Here is a 20608-nt window from a genome sequence, read left to right on the forward strand (position 1 = left end):
CCATAAGGGACCCAGACACGCGTGACCAGTTATAACCCATGCCCACTCAGCCCACACATAACCCATAAGGGACCCATGCATAGTTGACCAGTTATAACCCATGCCCACTTAACCCACACATAACCCATAAGGGACCAAGGCATAGTTGACCAGTTCTAACCCATGCCCACTTAGCCCATAAGGGACCCAGACACGCGTGACCAGTTATAACCCATGCCCACTCAGCCCAGAGATAACCCATAACGGACCCTTGCATAGTTGACCAGTTATAACCCATGCCCACTTAGCCCACACATAACCCATAAGGGACCCAGACACGCATGACCAGTTCTAACCCATGCCCACTTAGCACACACATAACCCATAAGGGACCCAGGCATAGTTGACCAGTTATAACCCATGACCACGTAGCCCACACATAACCCATAAGGGACCCAGGCATAGTAGACCAGTTCTAACCCATGCCCACTTAGCCCATAAGGGACCCAGCCACGCGTGACCAGTTATAACCCATGTCCACTAAGCCCACACATAACCCATAATAGCCCACACATAACCCATAAGGGACCCAGGCATAGTAGACCAGTTCTAACCCATGCCCACTTAGCCCATAAGGGACACAGACACGCGTGATCAGTTATAACCCATGCCCACTCAGCCCACACATAACCCATAAGGGACCCAGGCATGGTTGGCCAGTTCTAACCCATGCCCACGTAGCCCACACATAACCCATAAGGGACCCAGGCATAGTAGACCAGTTCTAACCCATGCCCACGTAGCCCACACATAACCCATAAGGGACCGAGGCATGGTTGACCAGTTCTAACCCATGCCCACTTAGCCCATAAGGGACCCAGACACGCGTGACCAGTTATAACCCATGTCCACTAAGCCCACACATAACCCATAAGGGACCGAGGCATGGTTGACCAGTTCTAAACCATGCCCACTTAGCCCACACATAACCCATAAGGGACCCAGGCATAGTAGACCAGTTCTAACCCATGCCCACTTAGCCCATAAGGGACACAGACACGCGTGATCAGTTATAACCCATGCCCACTCAGCCCACACATAACCCATAAGGGACCCAGGCATGGTTGGCCAGTTCTAACCCATGCCCACGTAGCCCACACATAACCCATAAGGGACCCAGGCATAGTAGACCAGTTCTAACCCATGCCCACTTAGCCCATAAGGGACCCAGACACGCGTGACCAGTTATAACCCATGTCCACTAAGCCCACACATAACCCATAAGGGACACAGGCGTAGCTGACCAGTTCTAAACCATGCCCACTTAGCCCACACATAACCCATAAGGGACCCAGGCATAGTAGACCAGTTCTAACCCATGCCCACTTAGCCCATAAGGGACCCAGACACGTGTGACCAGTTCTAACCCATGCCCACTCAGCCCACACATAACCCATAAGGGACCGAGGCATGGTTGACCAGTTCTAAACCATGCCCACTTAGCCCACACATAACCCATGAGGGACCCAGGCATAGTAGACCAGTTCTAACCCATGCCCACTTAGCCCATAAGGGACCCAGATACGCGTGACCAGTTATAACCCATGCCCTCTCAGCCCACACATAAACCATAAGGGACCCAGGCATGTTCGACCAGTTCTAACCCATGCCCACTTAGCCCACACATAACCCATAAGGGACCCAGGCATGGTTGACCAGTTCTAACCCATGCCCACTTAGCCCACACATAACCCTCATGGGACCCAGCCATGGTTGCCCACTTATAGCCCATGCCCACTTAGCCCACACGTAACCCTCATGGGACCCAGCCATGGTTGCCCACTTATAGCCCATGCCCACTTAGCCCACACAAAACCCTTATGGGACCCACCAAAGTTGCCCACTTCAAGCCCATGCCCACTTAGCCCACACAAAAACCCGTATGGGACCCACCAAGTTTGCCCACTTCTAGCCCATGCCCACTTGGTACCCAGTTACCCACACTGGGCCCATATGGTACCCAGGTGGACATGTTGGCTGGGCAGTTGCCCCATCAATATTGGTAGGCAAGGACGTTTTACAGTTATTTAATACTTTAATTTCTTTCCAGAATTCATTTGTTTCACATTTTTGTAGCTTCTTTTCATTGTATTTTCGTTTTTTTTAATGAAACGCAAAGCATATTTAAAATTAGCGCATTTGCCCGTTTTTTATGTTCAAATAAAGGACCATGTTTTTGTCTGCCTGACTCAAACCAAGCTTTGAAAACCCTTCTAGCCTCAGCATGAAGTTCACCCACATACTGATTCCAGCCTGGCTTAGCCTTGTATATCTTAGTCCTCTGTTTATACAAGCCTCTGTTTATACAAGGGCCTGCTGGACATAAGGAGGGACTCTACAATGCTGTCATACAGTGTACATAGATCAGTGCTATGTTGAGGATTCTTACAATTAACATCACTGCACACAGCAGCATCTCTTGGCAGAAAAATGTTATTTAACAAGGTGTTAGAGTGTCGATGGTACTCACTAATGTCCTCCTCACTTAAGTTAGACCAATCGATCCTCCCAGCACTCATATTACTGTCCACAGGCAATAGTGTAGGTACCTGACCCATATTTACAGAAAAAGAAAAGGGTACATGATCTGTAGTGGCAAACTCATAGTTAATTCTCATACTCTGTATGGAGTCATGTGCATCAGCTGTACATATGCAATGATCCAACCAAGAAGTTGTGTGCCATGCCTCACTAATATAAGTGTAGCTGTCTTCAGGCAACAACAACTTACTGGAGAGAATCATGCCACTGTCAGTGCAGAACTGCTTTAAATGTTTAGCAAAAGATGAGTTCATATCAGAAATATCTGCATTCATGTCACCCACAACATAAATGCAGGTGGATGCATTGTCCTCGATAAAGGACATTATACAGGCCAAACTGTTAAGATATTCTTCTTCATTAAGTGAACATTCATATGGTGTATATATATTCAAAATGATGAGCTTTTTATCACCACATTTGAATTCAATTCCTATAGCCCAGTTAACATCCAGTCTCACCACATTAACCAGCTGATCATACTTTTTATTCCATAAAATGGCAACTCCTCCTGGTATTCTACCACGAACTATTCCATTGCTTAGATCAGTAGTAGATTCCCCTGCCCCATAAAAGTCTTTATGCAAGGAATTTAGTCTCTCCAGGTCCTGCTTAGGTAAAAATGTCTCTTGAACACACAGAACATCACATGTTTCAAGTAGTTTATTAACCACAAAACGGCGAGATTCATCTGATTCACTATGCCCAACACGCAATCCTCGCGCATTATATGACACGACATGTATGTTCATTTAAGTTGAGCTCTCCTGAGCTACAGCCGTAATGACGGTGACAGAACGCTGTTGCTGCGGATCAGCCCCCCTTCCTGATACGCGGGGTGCGCTGTCACTGTTGACTCTAGGTATACGAGGCTCAAAGTAGCGTCTAACATATATTCCATCAGGCCAAAGCTGTGGCTCGTACATGACAGCAACTTCGTTGCTGTCATGTTGCTGGATGTGCCGGTGCCGATAATTCCCCTTTTCTTCTGCTGGTCTCGCTTCGAGCGAGCCTGCATAGCGCCGGCTTTTAGCTGCTTAGCCGCCCTTGGTTTGAGCACGGGGCCGGGGGACTTACGCCTCCCCTTCTCCACAACGGTGCTCCATGCTGGGGATTGCGGCTGTGGGATCGCGCCAGCTCCTGCGTTCCCTCCTCCCGAGGCGCATCACCATCATCGGTCCCGTTTACAGGAGCGCTTGTAAGCGACTCACGGCGCCTCTCGATCGCTGAGACCCGGCGATCCATGAGTGCAGCAGTCGCTCCCAGGGTTTCACTCACGGTCGCCTGGGCTTCCATGGCCCCTCTCAGGGCAGACACCTCCCGGTTCAACTGCTCAACTCGGCTGAGCAGCGCCGAGGCGTCCATGTTACCAAATCCAACCGGTGGAAGTTCGTCCAGGTAGTGTGACACAAACCTGGGTATGTTTTCACCGCACTCATTAAGCACCTTCAGACATGCTTTGATATTGTTAACATCCTTCTGGGTACCAGTGTGCTTGACAAAACGTTGTGAAGTCGGGCAGACATCAAATAGGAGCCACTTGGACTCTTCGATCCATTCAGATGAGAAATTGTTTGTCGCTAACAAGACAATTTCGTCATGCGCTAATGTTTTCATTTTGACTGTAATAAAGTTCAGAAGCTCATCTTCAACTATAACTTTACCATCAGCCGTATTATAGATTGTAGGTTTTAGGCGAGGACAGACAGCACCTCCGCCGCCAGCTCGCGCCGCCGCCAACATCCCGGCATGCACCTAGATATCAGCCTCCCCTGGTCTTTGAAGCAGCTCCTCTGGTTCTTCTTTAATGTGTGGAGGTTCTTGTTTCTCCTGGACCAGACTGGGGCTCCTCTCCTCCTCTCTACACACAGGGAGGGGCAGGAAGTCTGATGTGTTCCTCAGTGATGGTGAAGGAACGGCAGGGTGGCTGCTCGGGGTTCAGCCAGACGGCAGGGTTCCTGTCTGCTGCCGGCGACTTCTGACCCAGGACGGGGGCCGTACGCATGTGCAGCGCGCTGGCTATGGCTGCAAGCAGCGTGTCGCTGCCGGCACCGTCTGGCCCTGTGCTCTGGAGTCCTGTGGGAAGCTCCAGAGTTCGGAGGATTTCCTGGTCGATGTCGGACGAGCGCAGGCCCTTCAGCCGCTGCTCCCAGAACAGCTGTCTGGGCGACTCCGTCCCCCGCTGAGGATCGCTCTTGACCTTGTTGTCCGGGTAACCGATCACCTTGGTAACGGGCTGCTTGAATATGGATGCTGTCTGACGGATGGGAAGAGATGTGTTGAGGTCCCCCTTGCAGAAGTCTGTGTGGTCAGGAGTCAACCAATGGAACAGGATCGGTCACCCGCAGCTTGCAGTGTCCGTCTGGGATGGTCCACCCGTCAACTACAGCTGTGTCCAGTAGTCCACCAAAAGAACAGAACACCGGTCACAGCCGAGTAGTGTTAGGTCCTGCAGGGAAAAAAATATGCAATAAAAAAGTGTAATAATATATCAAAACTTTGGCAGGAGTATTGGGCCAAAATAAGAGAAAATAAATATATATACATGGAAATGGCTGGCCCTTAAAAGGACCTTTTATTTCGGAGGAAACTCTTTAGTGAAAATGTAAAGCTTTAAAAAAAAGCCTTTTTTTTATTTTTTTATTCAAACATCACAACATTCAATACAAAACAACTTGGAGGGCTAGGCATCCTCAGCCCCAGCCTAGGCAGTAGTAGGCTCACTCGTCTTCAGGATCGGTCACCACAACCAGCTCATCCTCGTCTGTGCCCGCAATCGGGCGGACCACATACTTGGTCTTCCTGTGCCGCTGCGGTGAGCTCAGTCTCCCGAGCCTGGGATGGGATCAGGCGGGTAAGCTGTGCCTCCCGTTTCTCCTGTGCCTCCCGTTTCGTCTGTGCCTGGAGTCCTTGAAGCACAGGCGAAACGTCGCCTGTGCCTCAAGGACTCCAATCCGTTCCCTGACCAAAGAACCTTTCAGTAGCGGAGAACTGATCGCCAGTCTGCTCATCTCCAGGCTGAGCCCTTGGTCGTAATTGGAACGCCTGGAAACAACCCGCTCCTTGTTTGCAGAGCCACCAAAGAGGATCCCTTGGCGAAGGAGCTCATCCTGAAGGTGAAAGAGAAAAATATATTCATAAATATATAAGCATTAATAGTAGAAGTTTTCTTACCAATGCAATTTTAGCCGGAGCGGTCACCTCCTGCTGGGACGTGAACTGCGGGGCCTTCCGCTTGTGTCCAGGCCCCGTTCCACCTTTGCCGCCATCATCGACCTTCTTCGGGGTCGGGGTGCCGCCGCCGCCGCTATCTCTCCTGGGAGGTTGTCGCCATCTCTGGTGGGGGGGGGGGGGGGGGGGGGCTGCCGGTGGTGCTGGTGGTGCTGGCACTCATGGCTGCTCGTGGAGAAGGCAGAATCGAATGAGACAAAAGCGGCGAATCCGTCAGTATTTATCTCTGATATGAGGACGTAAAGGAGGACAGGTGCACCGTCTAGAGATGGAATAGGCACCTCCCTTCTTGTTTTAGAAGCACTACGGCGGGCAACATGACCGAGAAGCGGTCCGGGCTCTGGTTCGAGTTCCTCGTCTGTCATTTCGTCAGCAAGGTGGCGATTCAACACTTGCAGAAGTGTGGGCTGTCCCTTGCTCGGCAGCGGACCCTGGCAACGCTTCTTGGGAACAGGCGGCATGGCCCAAAACTTAACTGACTAGACTACTCTAAAACTGACTAAAACTAATCTAAACAAGACTGCACCTCTAACGAGGAGCAAACTTGCGCCTTTTATCAAGGTGGTCTCCAGGTATATATCCTCTCCAGGTATATATGGATATATATACCTGGAGAGATAGTCTCCAGGTATATATGGATATATACCCGGAGAGATTGTCTCCAGATATATATCCTCTCCAGATATATACAGTATATATATATCTATATATATATATATATATTTCTGAAGCCAGAGCCATATATACACACACATATATACCTGGAGAGATACTTTCCAAATCTATCCTCTCCATGATATACTGTATATATATATATATATGGATATATATATATATATATATATATATATATATATATACTCATTTTTTACTCATAAAAGTGGCCGCCCCGTACGTGTAAGCCAGGTCAGAAATAATAGACAAATAAGCATCTAGCTCGACTCTACGCTCGGGGTAAATTTCACACAGGGTGTCTCTGTAAACACCGAATCCTACATTGAACTCAGCTAGGGTCAGTGATTTCGAAAGCCTAGGGTCGCTGTCTTTAAGGATAACAGAGAAATCCCTGCAGTTCAGAAAGCGCTCGGCTGAGGACTCTGCTGCACATGAGAGAATCTTCACGACATTCACTTCTTGACCTGTCAAGGCAAGCAATGCAAGCTTAGAGTGCGGCTACACCTAACCTGCAAACAAGCAAAAGCGCTGCTATTTACCTGCAAGGATCTGGCTGCACAGAGCATCTGGAATAGCAGTGGCTGGAGAAAGGAAAGTAGATCCCGCTGCTGGTGCGCGAACTGCCGCTCCCAGGGTCCTGCGCGGCATGATTTTGACGTCGGTGGGCTGCTGCAGGACGACTCCAGCATTCCCAGAAAACAGGCCAGCCCCAGATCCATTGGTCTCGAGCATGACAAGGCGTTGATTTATGCTGGAGAGAGCGTTTTTAATGTCGGACAGCGCCAGGAGAACTGTGGCGTCTGTGTTGTCGTTCACGGGGAACCCTCCGATTTTGGCGGGTACTCCAACAGAGTTGGCGGGAGCTCCTCCGGAGTTGGCGGGAAACCCTCCGGCGTTAGCACTACCCTCTGCACTACCCTCAGCACTGGACTTTTTCTTTTTCTGTGGCACGGTGTTATTGACTTTGGCTGATGTTTTCCCCCAGGGTTTTGCTTTGTTTGTGCCGGATGACTGCGGCTCACCCTGAGCAGCTCGCTCAACCTCTATCAAGAACTGAAGCAGACCTTCGTGGCTGAGCCTGGCCAGAGCTGATAATCCATTTGCATACAGGACTTCGAGGATCCTGGTGACTGGCCAGTCAGCCAGGTTTCGCTGCGGGTTCAGCCTGGAGCTGCGGTGGGGGGAGGCGGTTCCTCGGCTAGTGGCTTCTTCCCTTCTTCCACCTCCTCGATGACCTCGTCCGAGGATATGGTGGACATGGTGAGTAGAAGCACTGTTGATAATACTAGAAAAAGGCACCTCATCGGCAGTGAGCAGAGCAGCGAGTGGTGTGCAGTGTGGGCTGCGTAGTAGCGGTGTAGTAGCAGCAGCTTGCGTGACATTACTGGTTACTAGGCAGAACGACCTAAGAACCCTGGGAAGGGGGGCAGGACACGGAGGTCCCAGGCCCCGCAAGCGCGCGCCCCACATGAAGGCCTCCTGAACTAGCTTCGATCCCTTCGGTCCTTCGCAACATGTGTAGTCTTTTAAAGCAACAAGACCATGAGAACAAATGACGAGATGTACCGTATGTAAATACTTCATCCAACCAGTCATTGGTCTTCACTTCTGCTTCTTGGTGACGGTAACCCTCTTCCTGGTGACCTGTCTTGGGGGAGGAGGAACAGAGGAGTCAGTTTCCGTGTCTGAATCGTCGGTGAAACACAGAGACCAACTCACCTGTGGCTGTTGGGATGCTTCTCCCGGTGAGGCATCTTTCACCGGCACCCTTCCTGTCCAGCTTGCTGTTCTTCATGTCCAGCTTTTTCTTCCTGACCAGGTTGCTGTACTTCCTGACCAGCTTGCTGTTCTTCCTGTCCAGCTTGCTGTTCTTCTTCTATATATACTGATCTTGTAGAACATTTTGAAGATTAAAAATATAGAATAAGGTTCATGTATTATTATTTTTTGAAAGATCAAAATCTACAAAGTGGTAACAAACATTTTCAAATATTTGTAATAAAAAGTACATTATTTGGCTGTGAAATGCAGTATTAATAATTGAAAATGGACGTACTCAAGTAAAGTAAAATATATCTTACTATAAATGGTGCTCAACTAGGCTACAGCACTTACTAGTTGTTACTTGGTAGTAGTAGTTACTTTCCACTTGATGTTTGTAAATTAAGTCTGGAGACTAGAGTGTCCATTTCCTCCACTGTCTCATACGAACACAAAGCGCCTGTGAATTTGTCGGACGTACAGCTCTACCAACTTGGCAGCAGGTGTGGGCCCCTGCGTTATGGGAATGCTCCGTTGGGACTCTGTCGCCCTCTGGTGGACTGAGAAGAAATTGGACATGACCCCTGATGTAGTTTGGTATCTAATATCGGTAGGAGCATGCAATGTGAAATTACTTGTGTGCCACTCATGTCGGGTGGTCCCCACTGGGGACCTCCACCTGATGGACTGAAGATGTAGCTTTATTAAGTTTTCAAAAAGTACAATATAGATACACATTAGGGCTGCAACATATCGAACCGAATATCGAAAATCGAACCGAAACGAACCGCAGGACGGGGGTCCTTGGTGCTGGGGGAGGGGGGTGTAAGGGCTTGAGGACGGAGTCAGCTACCAGGTCTTGAGGCCCATCAGATATTTCTTTGGGTCAGAGCCGGCAGGAGTGTTGAACCATGCATCTACTGGCCAACTGGACAATTAGCTTGATGGCCATCTGCATTAGTTTGTCCAACTCGGCTGCCAATTCGGGGGGGCCGAAGCCTTAGAAGCCTTAGAAAATGCCGATCTGACCAAAGGTATCAATCGCAAAAAGCGGAACGAAGATGTTAGCCAGCCAAGGTCAACTTGTGACCAGTCCATTCACCCTTGATGTACAGTGCGCTGCGCTCATGAAACATGAGGTCAGCCGTATCGCTGTGTTTGAATTGAATTGATTTGAATGGAATTCCTCCCCCCCCCCCCCCCCCCCCTTGTGTTTGCACTGCACGTGAACGCAACTCCGATGATTACTCCATTTGTAAAATGAAGTGACCTACAACTCCTGTTAATAGCTTTCATTGGTTCAATATTTACCAATACACTCAAACACTTTCAAAACATAAACGAAACATAACATAGAGGAACAACAGTAGTGCTATCGAGGCCGGACTCTAGGGATGGGACGATACGCGTTTATCGTGATGAAACACACTCACAATAATCGTATCGTGTAGATTTAATTTATCGTGTTAACACCATGGATATGTCTACTGCCTTCTCAAAGCTGAACGTTGACGGTGAGGGCAGCAGCTGTGCAAATAACAACCAATCATCATACTCAGTCTACCATGTGCCTGGTGGACTTAATGGACTGATTTTGTCATTTGAGGCTTTGACAAAACACTTTTTCAAGTAACAACGTTTTTTGTGTCTTTATTGTTGTTTGATATGACAAAACGGTAAAGTTAAACACTGGTCGATTTGGGGCACAAAACAACTAAACATTGACAATATAATGACAATTTAATATACAATTTAACAATTTACAATTTTTGGGCAACTTGATGATTCTATGTTATTTTTAATATGGGTGAGTCTGTTTGATGTGTTCATGTTATCTCGGCGCTCGTATACTCTATTACAGCCTGCGACAGTGCAGGCATGACTTTGTTTTACATTTGCATGTACGGTCTCTTTGTGTCGCTTCAGAAGATCTCTCCTGGTGAAGGGCCAGGACTCGGGTCATGTACATCTTTTCACGTGACAATTTAATATACAACTAGAAAAGAAAATTTCTAAGAAATTTTAAGTGTGCCTGCAGCTCGCTAAGTCTGTGCAACCTTGTGTAGCGGTTGGTGTTAGTGTTTCGTTTTGAGAGGGTCGTTCCCCCTGAAAAACACGTTTTGGCATGAAACGGTTACGTTTTGCGCGTTTGTGGTGCCCCCTATGGGTCGAAGTGGAAATGCTTTTGGGTATATGTTCAGTATAGCGCCCCCCACTTGTGGTTAAAATTTGGTGTTGACTGGATGTTTCGTTTGTGATTTATGGCTAGTTCTTACAAAACGGGCTCCTCCCGCTAACTTTGGAACCCTGTTACGGAAGAACGGTATGGACTATCAAAATATCGTTTAAATATGTTTATCGCATGAGTCCATAGATCGTGTGTATCGATTTTTGTGACATTTGGAGAAAATATGTAGGAAAAGGAGCAAAAAGTGTGTTTTGAAGAAAATTCAAAATGGCGGAAAATCTATCCTGACGCAAATGGGCGTGGCCTATATGAGGAGATGCGTCATGACCCAAGGAATCCAGGGAAAAAGGAATTTTAATTTTCCGACCCACGGTTCAAGAGTTACAGGCCGAAAGGTAAAGTGGACTGTTATAGCGCCACCATGAGGCCAACTGACGAAATAACTTTTTATTTAATCCTTGATATCATTATAAATCTCCTCTCCAAGTTTTGAAACTGTAGCCCCTATGGTTTGCGAGGAAAAAAATATTGAATGTGAGTTTTTGCGATTCCCATTATAAGTCAATGGGTAAAATTAATTCACTAATAAATTAATATCAATTAAACGATACAACTTTTCTCTTAGAAAAGTAATAGCACCCCATTCCCGGCCGAGCCGCACGTTTTGATGTATATATTGCGGCGGTGGCGTAAATCGTGCGGCACTTATTACGTGCCGAACTTTGTGGCGAAACTACTTAATGACTTAACTAGAAAAGAAAATTTCTAAGAAATTTTAAGTGTGCCTGCAGCTCGCTAAGTCTGTGCAACCTTGTTTAGCGGTTGGTGTTAGCATTAGCGTTACATTTTTTAACATTAGCATTTTTTGCATAAGCTTTAACATTATGGTTCTTCATATGACACCACCCACATGTCTGTACGACAAACGGATCACGAGATAAAGGGTCACTTGGAATGGTGTGCTATTAACTTTCTTTCCAATCCGCGTTACCATGGCGAATTTTTTTTGAGAAAAAAAAATTGAGAAAAAAAAACATTTTGAGAAAAAAATACTTTTTGAGAAAACATTTTTTTTGAGAAAAAAAAAATTAAGAACAAAAAAAATTGAGAAAAAAAAAATTGAGAAAAATTTTTTTTTGAGAAAAAAAAATGTTTGAGAAAAAAAAATTGAGAAAAAAAAATTTGAGAAAAAAAAAATTTGAGAAAAAAAAATTTGAGAAAAAAATTTTTTTGAGAAAAAAAAATGTTTGAGAAAAAAAAATTTGAGAAAAAAAAAAATTGAGAAAAAAAAAATTTGAGAAAAAAAAAATTTGAGAAAAAAAAAATTGAAAAAAAAAATTTTTTTGAGAAAAAAAAAATTTGAGAAAAAAAAATGTATGACACCAGCCGCGAGTCTGTACGACAAACGGTTCATGAGTTATAGAGGCACTTCCTGTTTGGCAAAGAGCACGGGGCTTAATCAATTACAGCTCATCCCTATTGGCTGGAAAAAGACCAAAGTTGTGTGTGCATTTTAAAGTTTAAATCACGTTGCTAGGCAAAAGTATGGCAGAGTTATGTGGCGCCAAAGTTTCTGGTTTTTTTTTTCGGAGTCCCCCATTCAAAGTCAATGGGGGTTTTTGAGCGTAGTTTTTTGCGAATTACGTTGCTATGGTTACGCGGATCGGAAAGAAAAGTAATAGCACACCATTCCCGGCCGAGCCGCACATTTTGATGTATATATTGCGGGGGTGGCGTAAATCGTGCGGCAGTTATTACGTGCCGAAGTTTCCCCCATTCTAAGTCAATGGGGTTTTTTGGCGTCGTTTTTTGCGAATTACGTCGCAATGGTAACGCGGATCGGAAAGAAAAGTAATAGCACCCCATTCCCGGCCGAGCCGCACATTTTGATGTATATATTGCGGCGGTGGCGTAAATCGTGCGGCACTTATTACGTGCCGAAATTTTGTGAAGTGATTATTATTATTAAGTGTGCCTGCTATGCAATAGCAAAACACTTATTGTAATCCGCCATACTTAATAATAATAATAACTAGAAAAGAAAATTTCTAAGAAATTTTAAGTGTGCCTGCAGCTCGCTAAGTCTGTGCAACCTTGTGTAGCGGTTGATGTTAGTGTTTCGTTTTGAGAGAGTCGTTCCCCCTGAAAAACACGTTTTGGCATGAAACGGTTACGTTTTGCGCGTTTTTGGTGCCCCCTATGGGTCGAAGTGGAAATGCTTTTGGGTATATGTTCAGTATAGCGCCCCCCACTTGTGGTTAAAATTTGGTGTTGACTGGATGTTTCGTTTGCGATTTATGGCTACTTCTTACAAAACGGGCTCCTCCCGCTAACTTTGGAACCCTGTTACGGAAGAACGGTATGGACTATCAAAATATCGTTTAAATATGTTTATCGCATGAGTCCATAGATCGTGTGTATAGATTTTTGTGACATTTGGAGAAAATATGTAGGAAAAGGAGCAAAAAGTGTGTTTTGAAGAAAATTCAAAATGGCGGAAAATCTATCCTGACGCAAATGGGCGTGGCCTATATGAGGAAATGCGTCATGACCCAAGGAATCCAGGGAAAAAGGAATTTTAATTTTCCGACCCACGGTTCAAGAGTTACAGGCCGAAAGGTAAAGTGGACTGTTATAGCGCCACCATGAGGCCAACTGACGAAATATTTTTTTATTTAATCCTTGATATCATTATAAATCTCCTCTCCAAGTTTTGAAACTGTAGCCCCTATGGTTTGCGAGAAAAAAAATATTGAATGTGAGTTTTTGCGATTCCCATTATAAGTCAATGGGTAAAATTAATTCACTAATAAATTAATATCAATTAAACGATACAACTTTTCTCTTAGAAAAGTAATAGCACCCCATTCCCGGCCGAGCCGCACGTTTTGATGTATATATTGCGGCGGTGGCGTAAATCGTGCGGCAGTTATTACGTGCCGAAATTTTGTGAAGTGATTATTATTATTATTACTAGAAAAGAAAATTTCTAAGAAATGTTAAGTGTGCCTGCAGCTCGCTAAGTCTGTGCAACCTTGTGTAGCGGTTGGTGTTAGCATTAGCGTTACATTTTTTAACATTACCATTTTTTGCATAAGCTTTAACATTATGGTTCTTCATATGACACCACCCACATGTCTGTACGACAAACGGTTCACGCGATAAAGGGTCACTTCCTGTTTGGTGAGGGGCACTTCCTGTTTGGCGAACTAGGCCCCAATTAAGGTTAAGGACTCGTAATCAAGTCATTTGACGCAACCCGCGCGTCTGTACGACAAACGGTTCACGAGATCAAGGGTCACTTCCTGTTTGGTGAGAGGCACTTCCTGTTTGGCGAAATAGGCCCCAATTAAGGTTAAGGACTCATTAAGGTTAAGGACTCGTAATCAAGTCATTTGACGCAACCCGCGCGTCTGTACGACAAACGGTTCACGAGATCAAGGGTCACTTCCTGTTTGGTGAGAGGCACTTCCTGTTTGGCGAAATAGGCCCCAATTAAGGTTAAGGACTCTTAAACTTGTCATTTGACGCAACCCGCGCATCTGTACGACAAACGGTTCACGAGATCAAGGGTCACTTCCTGTTTGGTGAGGGGCACTTCCTGTTTGGCGAAATAGGCCCCAATTAAGGTTAAGGACTCTTAATCAAGTCATTTGATGCCATCCACGCGTCTGTAGGACAAACGGTTCACGAGGTAAAGGGTCACTTCCTGTTTGGTGAGGGGCACTTCCTGTTTGGCGAAATAGGCCCCAATTAAGGTTAAGGACTCTTAATCAAGTCATTTGATGCCATCCATGCGTCTGTACGACAAACGGTTCACGAGGTAAAGGGTCACTTCCTGTTTGGTGAGGGGCACTTCCTGTTTGGCGAAATAGGCCCCAATTAAGGTCAAGGACTCTTAATCAAGTCATATGACGCAATATGCGCGTCTGTACGACAAACGGTTCATGAGATGTAGAGGCACTTCCTGTTTGGCGAAGGGCACTTCCTGTTACAGAGGGGGCGGGGCTTAATCAATTACAGCTCATCCCTATTGGCCATCTAAGTACACACAGCAAGTTTCGAGACGGTACCATGCTGCAAACTGGAGATAAAGCTGTTTAAAGCTAAGCCAATAGGAAGATAGGGGCGTGGCTTAAGAGGGGCGGGGCTTAAGTAATAAGTCCCTATTGGCCGTTTAAGTCCAGACACCAAGTTTCAAGACGGTACCATGCTGTGAACTGGAGTAGTGGCTGTTTAAAAGCCAGCCAATAGGAATACAGAGGGGGCGGGGCTTAATCAATTACAGCTCATCCCTATTGGCCGGAAAAAGACCAAAGTTGTGTGTGCATTTTAAAGTTTAAATCACGTTGCTAGGCAAAAGTATGGCAGAGTTATGTGGCGCCAAAGTTTCTGGTTTTTTTTCGGAGTCCCCCATTCTAAGTCAATGGGGTTTTTGGGCGTCGTTTTTTGCGAATTACATCGCAATCGTATCGCGGATCGGAAAGAAAAGTAATAGCACACCATTCCCGGCCGAGCCGCACATTTTGATGTATATATTGCGGGGGTGGCGTAAATCTTGCGTCAGTTATTACGTGCCGAAATTTCCCCCATTCTAAGTCAATGGGGTTTTTGGGCGTCGTTTTTTGCGAATTACGTCGCCATGGTAACGCGGATCGGAAAGAAAAGTAATAGCACCCCATTCCCGGCCGAGCCGCACGTTTTGATGTATATATTGCGGGGGTGGTGTAAATCGTGCGGCAGTTATTACGCGCCGAAATTTGCCAGAACATGACTTACTGACTTAAGTATGGCGGATTACAATAAGTGTTTTGCTATTGCATAGCAGGCACACTTAATAATAATAATAACTAGAAGAGAAAATTTCTAAGAAATTTTAAGTGTGCCTGCAGCTCGCTAAGTCTGTGCAACCTTGTGTAGCGGTTGGTGTTAGCATTAGCGTTATTTCATTTGACGCAACCCGCGTGTCTGTATGACAAACGGTTCACGAGATCAAGGGTCACTTCCTGTTTGGTGAGGGGCACTTCCTGTTTGGCGAAATAGGCCCCAATTAAGGTCATGGACGATTAATGAATTAAAGCTGCAAGCAGCGATGACCAGGCCCTCGCAGCTCTACCCACGTCACAAGGCCAGCAGCCAATCAGAAACCAAACAGGAAGTCAGCCATTTCGACTAATTAGTGGCGTTTTGGAGCATTTTTGGCCGTTATCACGGGTCGCACTTTAACGACAGTTTTTTGAGAAAAAATTGTTTTGTGAGAAAAAAAAATTGAGAAAAAAACTTTTTTGAGAAAAAGAAATTTTGAAAAAAAAATTGTGAGAAAAAAAATTCTTGAGAAAAAAAAATGTGAGAAAAAATTTTTTTGAGAAAAAAATAATTTTGAGAAAACAATTTTGAGAAAAAAAATTTGAGAAAAAAAAAATTGAGATAAAAAAAATTAGAGAAAAAAATTGAGAAAAAAAAAATTTTGAGAAAAAAAAATTGAGAAAAAAATTTAGAAAAAAAAAATTTGAGAAAAAAAATTTGAGAAAAAAAAAATTGAGAAAAAAATTTTGAGAAAAAAAAAATTTTGAGAAAAAAAATTTGAGAAAAAAAAAATTTGAGAAAAAAAAATTTGAGAAAAAAATTTTTTGAGAAAAAAAAAATTTGAGAAAAAAAAATTTGAGAAAAAAAAATTTGAGAAAAAAAAAAATTGAGAAAAAAAAATTTGAGAAAAAAAAAATTTGAGAAAAAAAAATTTGAGAAAAAAAATTTTTGAGAAAAAAAAAATTTGAGAAAAAAAAATTTGAGAAAAAAAAAATTTGAGAAAAAAAAAATTGAGAAAAAAAAATTTGAGAAAAAAAGAAAAGGTATGACACCAGCCGCAAGTCTGTACGACAAACGGTTCATGAGTTATAGAGGCACTTCCTGTTTGGTGAAGGGCACTTCCTGTTATAGAGGGGGCGGGGCTTAATCAATTACAGCTCATCCCTATTGGCCGGAAAAAGACCAAAGTTGTGTGTGCATTTTAAAGTTTAAATCACGTTGCTAGGCAAAAGTATGGCAGAGTTATGTGGCGCCAAAGTTTCTGGTTTTTTTTCGGAGTCCCCCATTCTAAGTCAATGGGGTTTTTGGGCGTCGTTTTTTGCGAATTACATCGCAATCGTATCGCGGATCGGAAAGAAAAGTAATAGCACACCATTCCCGGCCGAGCCGCACATTTTGATGTATATATTGCGGGGGTGGCGTAAATCTTGCGTCAGTTATTACGTGCCGAAATTTCCCCCATTCTAAGTCAATGGGGTTTTTGGGCGTCGTTTTTTGCGAATTACGTCGCCATGGTAACGCGGATCGGAAAGAAAAGTAATAGCACCCCATTCCCGGCCGAGCCGCACGTTTTGATGTATATATTGCGGGGGTGGTGTAAATCGTGCGGCAGTTATTACGCGCCGAAATTTGCCAGAACATGACTTACTGACTTAAGTATGGCGGATTACAATAAGTGTTTTGCTATTGCATAGCAGGCACACTTAATTATGACACCAGCCGCGAGTCTGTACGACAAACGGTTCATGAGTTATAGAGGCACTTCCTGTTACAGAGGGGGCGGTACAGCTCATCCCTATTGGCCGGAAAAAGACCAAAGTTGTGTGTGCATTTTAAAGTTTAAATCACGTTGCTAGGCAAAAGTATGGCAGAGTTATGTGGCGCCAAAGTTTCTGGGTTTTTTTCGGAGTCCCCCATTCTAAGTCAATGGGGTTTTTGGGCGTCGTTTTTTGCGAATTACATCGCAATCGTATCGCGGATCGGAAAGAAAAGTAATAGCACACCATTCCCGGCCGAGCCGCACGTTTTGATGTGTATATTGCGGGGGTGGCGTAAATCGTGCGGCAGTTATTACGTGCCGAAATTTCCCCCATTCTAAGTGAATGGGGTTTTTTGGCGTTGTTTTTTGCGAATTACGTCGCAATGGTAACGCGGATCGGAAAGAAAAGTAATAGCACCCCATTCCCGGCCGAGCCGCACGTTTTGATGTATATATTGCGGGGGTGGTGTAAATCGTGCGGCAGTTATTACGCGCCGAAATTTGCCAGAACATGACTTACTGACTTAAGTATGGCGGATTACAATAAGTGTTTTGCCATTGCATTGCATGGCAGGCACACTTAATGATCCCACAAATTTCGGCACGTAATAAGTGCCGCACAATTTACGCCACCACCGCAATATATACATCAAAACGTGCGGCTCGGCCGGGAATGGTGTGCTATTACTTTTCTTTCCGATCCGCGTTACCATTGCGACGTAATTCGCAAAAAACGACGCCAAAAAACCCCATTCACTTAGAATGGGGGAAATTTCGGCACGTAATAACTGCCGCACGATTTACGCCACCCCCGCAATATACACATCAAAACGTGCGGCTCGGCCGGGAATGGTGTGCTATTACTTTTCTTTCCGATCCGCGATACGATTGCGATGTAATTCGCAAAAAACGACGCCCAAAAACCCCATTGACTTAGAATGGGGGACTCCGAAAAAAAACAAGAAACTTTGGCGCCACATAACTCTGCCATACTTTTGCCTAGCAACGTGATTTAAACTTTAAAATGCACACACAACTTTGGTCTTTTTCCGGCCAATAGGGATGAGCTGTAATTGATTAAGCCCCGCCCCCTCTGTAACAGGAAGTGCCTCTATAACTCATGAACCGTTTGTCGTACAGACCCGCGGCTGGTGTCATATTTTTTTTTTTCTCAAAAATTTTTTTTCTCAATTTTTTTTTTCTCAAATTTTTTTTTCTCAAATTTTTTTTTCTCAAATTTTTTTTCTCAAAATTTTTTTTTTCTCAATTTTTTTTTCTCAAAATTTTTTTTTCTCAAATTTTTTTTTCTCAAATTTTTTTTCTCAAAATTTTTTTTTTCTCAAAAATTTTTTTTTTCTCAAATTATTTTTTTTCTCAATTTTTCTCAAATTTTTTTTTTCTCAATTTTTTTTTTCTCAATTTTTTTTTCTCAAAACATTTTTTTTTCTCAATTTTTTTTCTCAAAATTTTTTTTTTCTCAAATTTTTTTTTCTCAATTTATTTTTCTCAAAACATTTTTTTTCTCAAAAATTTTTTTTCTCAATTTTTTTTTTCTCAAATTTTTTTTTCTCAATTTTTTTTTTCTCAATTTTTTTTTTCCTCAAAAAATTTTTTTTTTCCTCAAAAAACTTTTTTTTTCTCACAAAACTGTCGTTAAAGTGCGACCCGTGATAACGGCCAAAAATGCGCCAAAACGCCACTAATTAGTCGAAATGGCTGACTTCCTGACAAGATTAAGAGTCCTTAAACTTAATTGGGGCCTATTTCGCCAAACAGGAAGTGCCCCTCACCAAACAGGAAGTGACCCGTTTTCTCGTGAACCGTTTGTCGTACAGACATGTGGGTGGTGTCATATGAAGAACAATAATGTTAACGTTTATGCAAAAAAATGCTAATGTTAATAACGCTAATGCTAACACCAACCGCTACACAAGGTTGCACAGACTTAGCGAGCTGCAGGCACACTTAAAATTTCTTAGAAATTTTCTTTTCTAGTTATTATTATTATTATACTAGAAAAGAAAATTTCTAAGAAATTTTAAGTGTGCCTGCAGCTCGCTAAGTCTGTGCAACCTTATGTAGCGGTTGGTGTTAGCATTAGCGTTACATTTTTTAACATTACCATTTTTTGCATAAGCTTTAAGATTATGGTTCTTCATATGACACCACCCACATGTCTGTACGAAAAACGGTTCACAAGATAAAGGGTCACTTCCTGTTTGGTGAGGGGCACTTCCTGTTTGGCGAAATAGGCCCCAATTAAGGTTAAGGACTCTTAATCAAGTCATTTGACGCAACCCGCGCGTCTGTACGACAAACGGTTCACGAGATCAAGGGTCACTTCCTGTTTGGTGAGTGGCACTTCCTATTTGGTGAAATAGGCCCCAATTAAGGTTAAGGACTCTTAATCTTGTCATTTGACGCAACCCGCGTGTCTGTACGACAAACGGTTCACAAGATCAAGGGTCACTTCCTGTTTGGTGAGGGGCACTTCCTGTTTGGCGAAATAGGCCCCAATGAAGGTTAAGGACTCTTAATCTTGTCATTTGACGCTACCCGCGCATCTGTACGACAAACGGTTCACGAGATCAATGGTCACTTCCTGTTTGGTGAGGGGCACTTCCTGTTTGGCGAAATAGGCCCCAATTAAGGTTAAGGACTCTTAATCAAGTCATTTGATGCCATCCACGCGTCTGTACGACAAACGGTTCACGAGGTAAAGGGTCACTTCCTTTTTGGTGAGGGGCACTTCCTGTTTGGCGAAATAGGCCCCGATTAAGGTTAAGGACTTTTAATCAAGTCATTTGATGCCATCCGCGCGTCTGTACGACAAACGGTTCACGAGGTAAAGGGTCACTTCCTGTTTGGTGAGGGGCACTTCCTGTTTGGCGAAATAGGCCCCAATTAAGGTCAAGGACTCTTAATCAAGTCATATGATCACCTCCGCGCCTCCGTCTGTACGACAAACGGTTCATGAGATGTAGAGGCACTTCCTGTTTGGCGAAGGGCACTTCCTGTTACAGAGGGGGCGGGGCTTAATCAATTACAGCTCATCCCTATTGGCCATCTAAGTACACACAGCAAGTTTCGAGACGGTACCATGCTGCAAACTGGAGATATAGCCGTTTAAAGCTCAGCCAATAGGAAGATAGGGGTGGGGCTTAATAGGGGCGGGGCTTAAGTAATACGTCCCTATTGGCCGTTTAAGTCCAGACACCAAGTTTCAAGACAGTACCATGCTGTGAACTGGAGTATTGGCTGTTTAAGCCCAGCCAATAGGAATACAGAGGGGGCGGGGCTTAATCAATTACAGCTCATCCCTATTGGCCGGAAAAAGACCAAAGTCGTGTGTGCATTTTAAAGTTTAAATCACGTTGCTAGGCAAAAGTATGGCAGAGTTATGTGGCGCCAAAGTTTCTGGTTTTTTTTCGGAGTCCCCCATTCAAAGTCAATGGGGTTTTTTGAGCGTAGTTTTTTACGAATTACGTTGCCATGGTAACGCGGATCGGAAAGAAAAGTAATAGCACACCATTCCCGGCCGAGCCGCACATTTTGATGTATATATTGCGGGGGTGGCGTAAATCGTGCGGCAGTTATTAAGTGCCGAA

This window comes from Nannobrachium achirus (assembly GCF_963921795.1).
Source record: "Nannobrachium achirus genome assembly, chromosome: 11".
In the NCBI taxonomy this organism is placed as follows: domain Eukaryota; kingdom Metazoa; phylum Chordata; class Actinopteri; order Myctophiformes; family Myctophidae; genus Nannobrachium; species Nannobrachium achirus.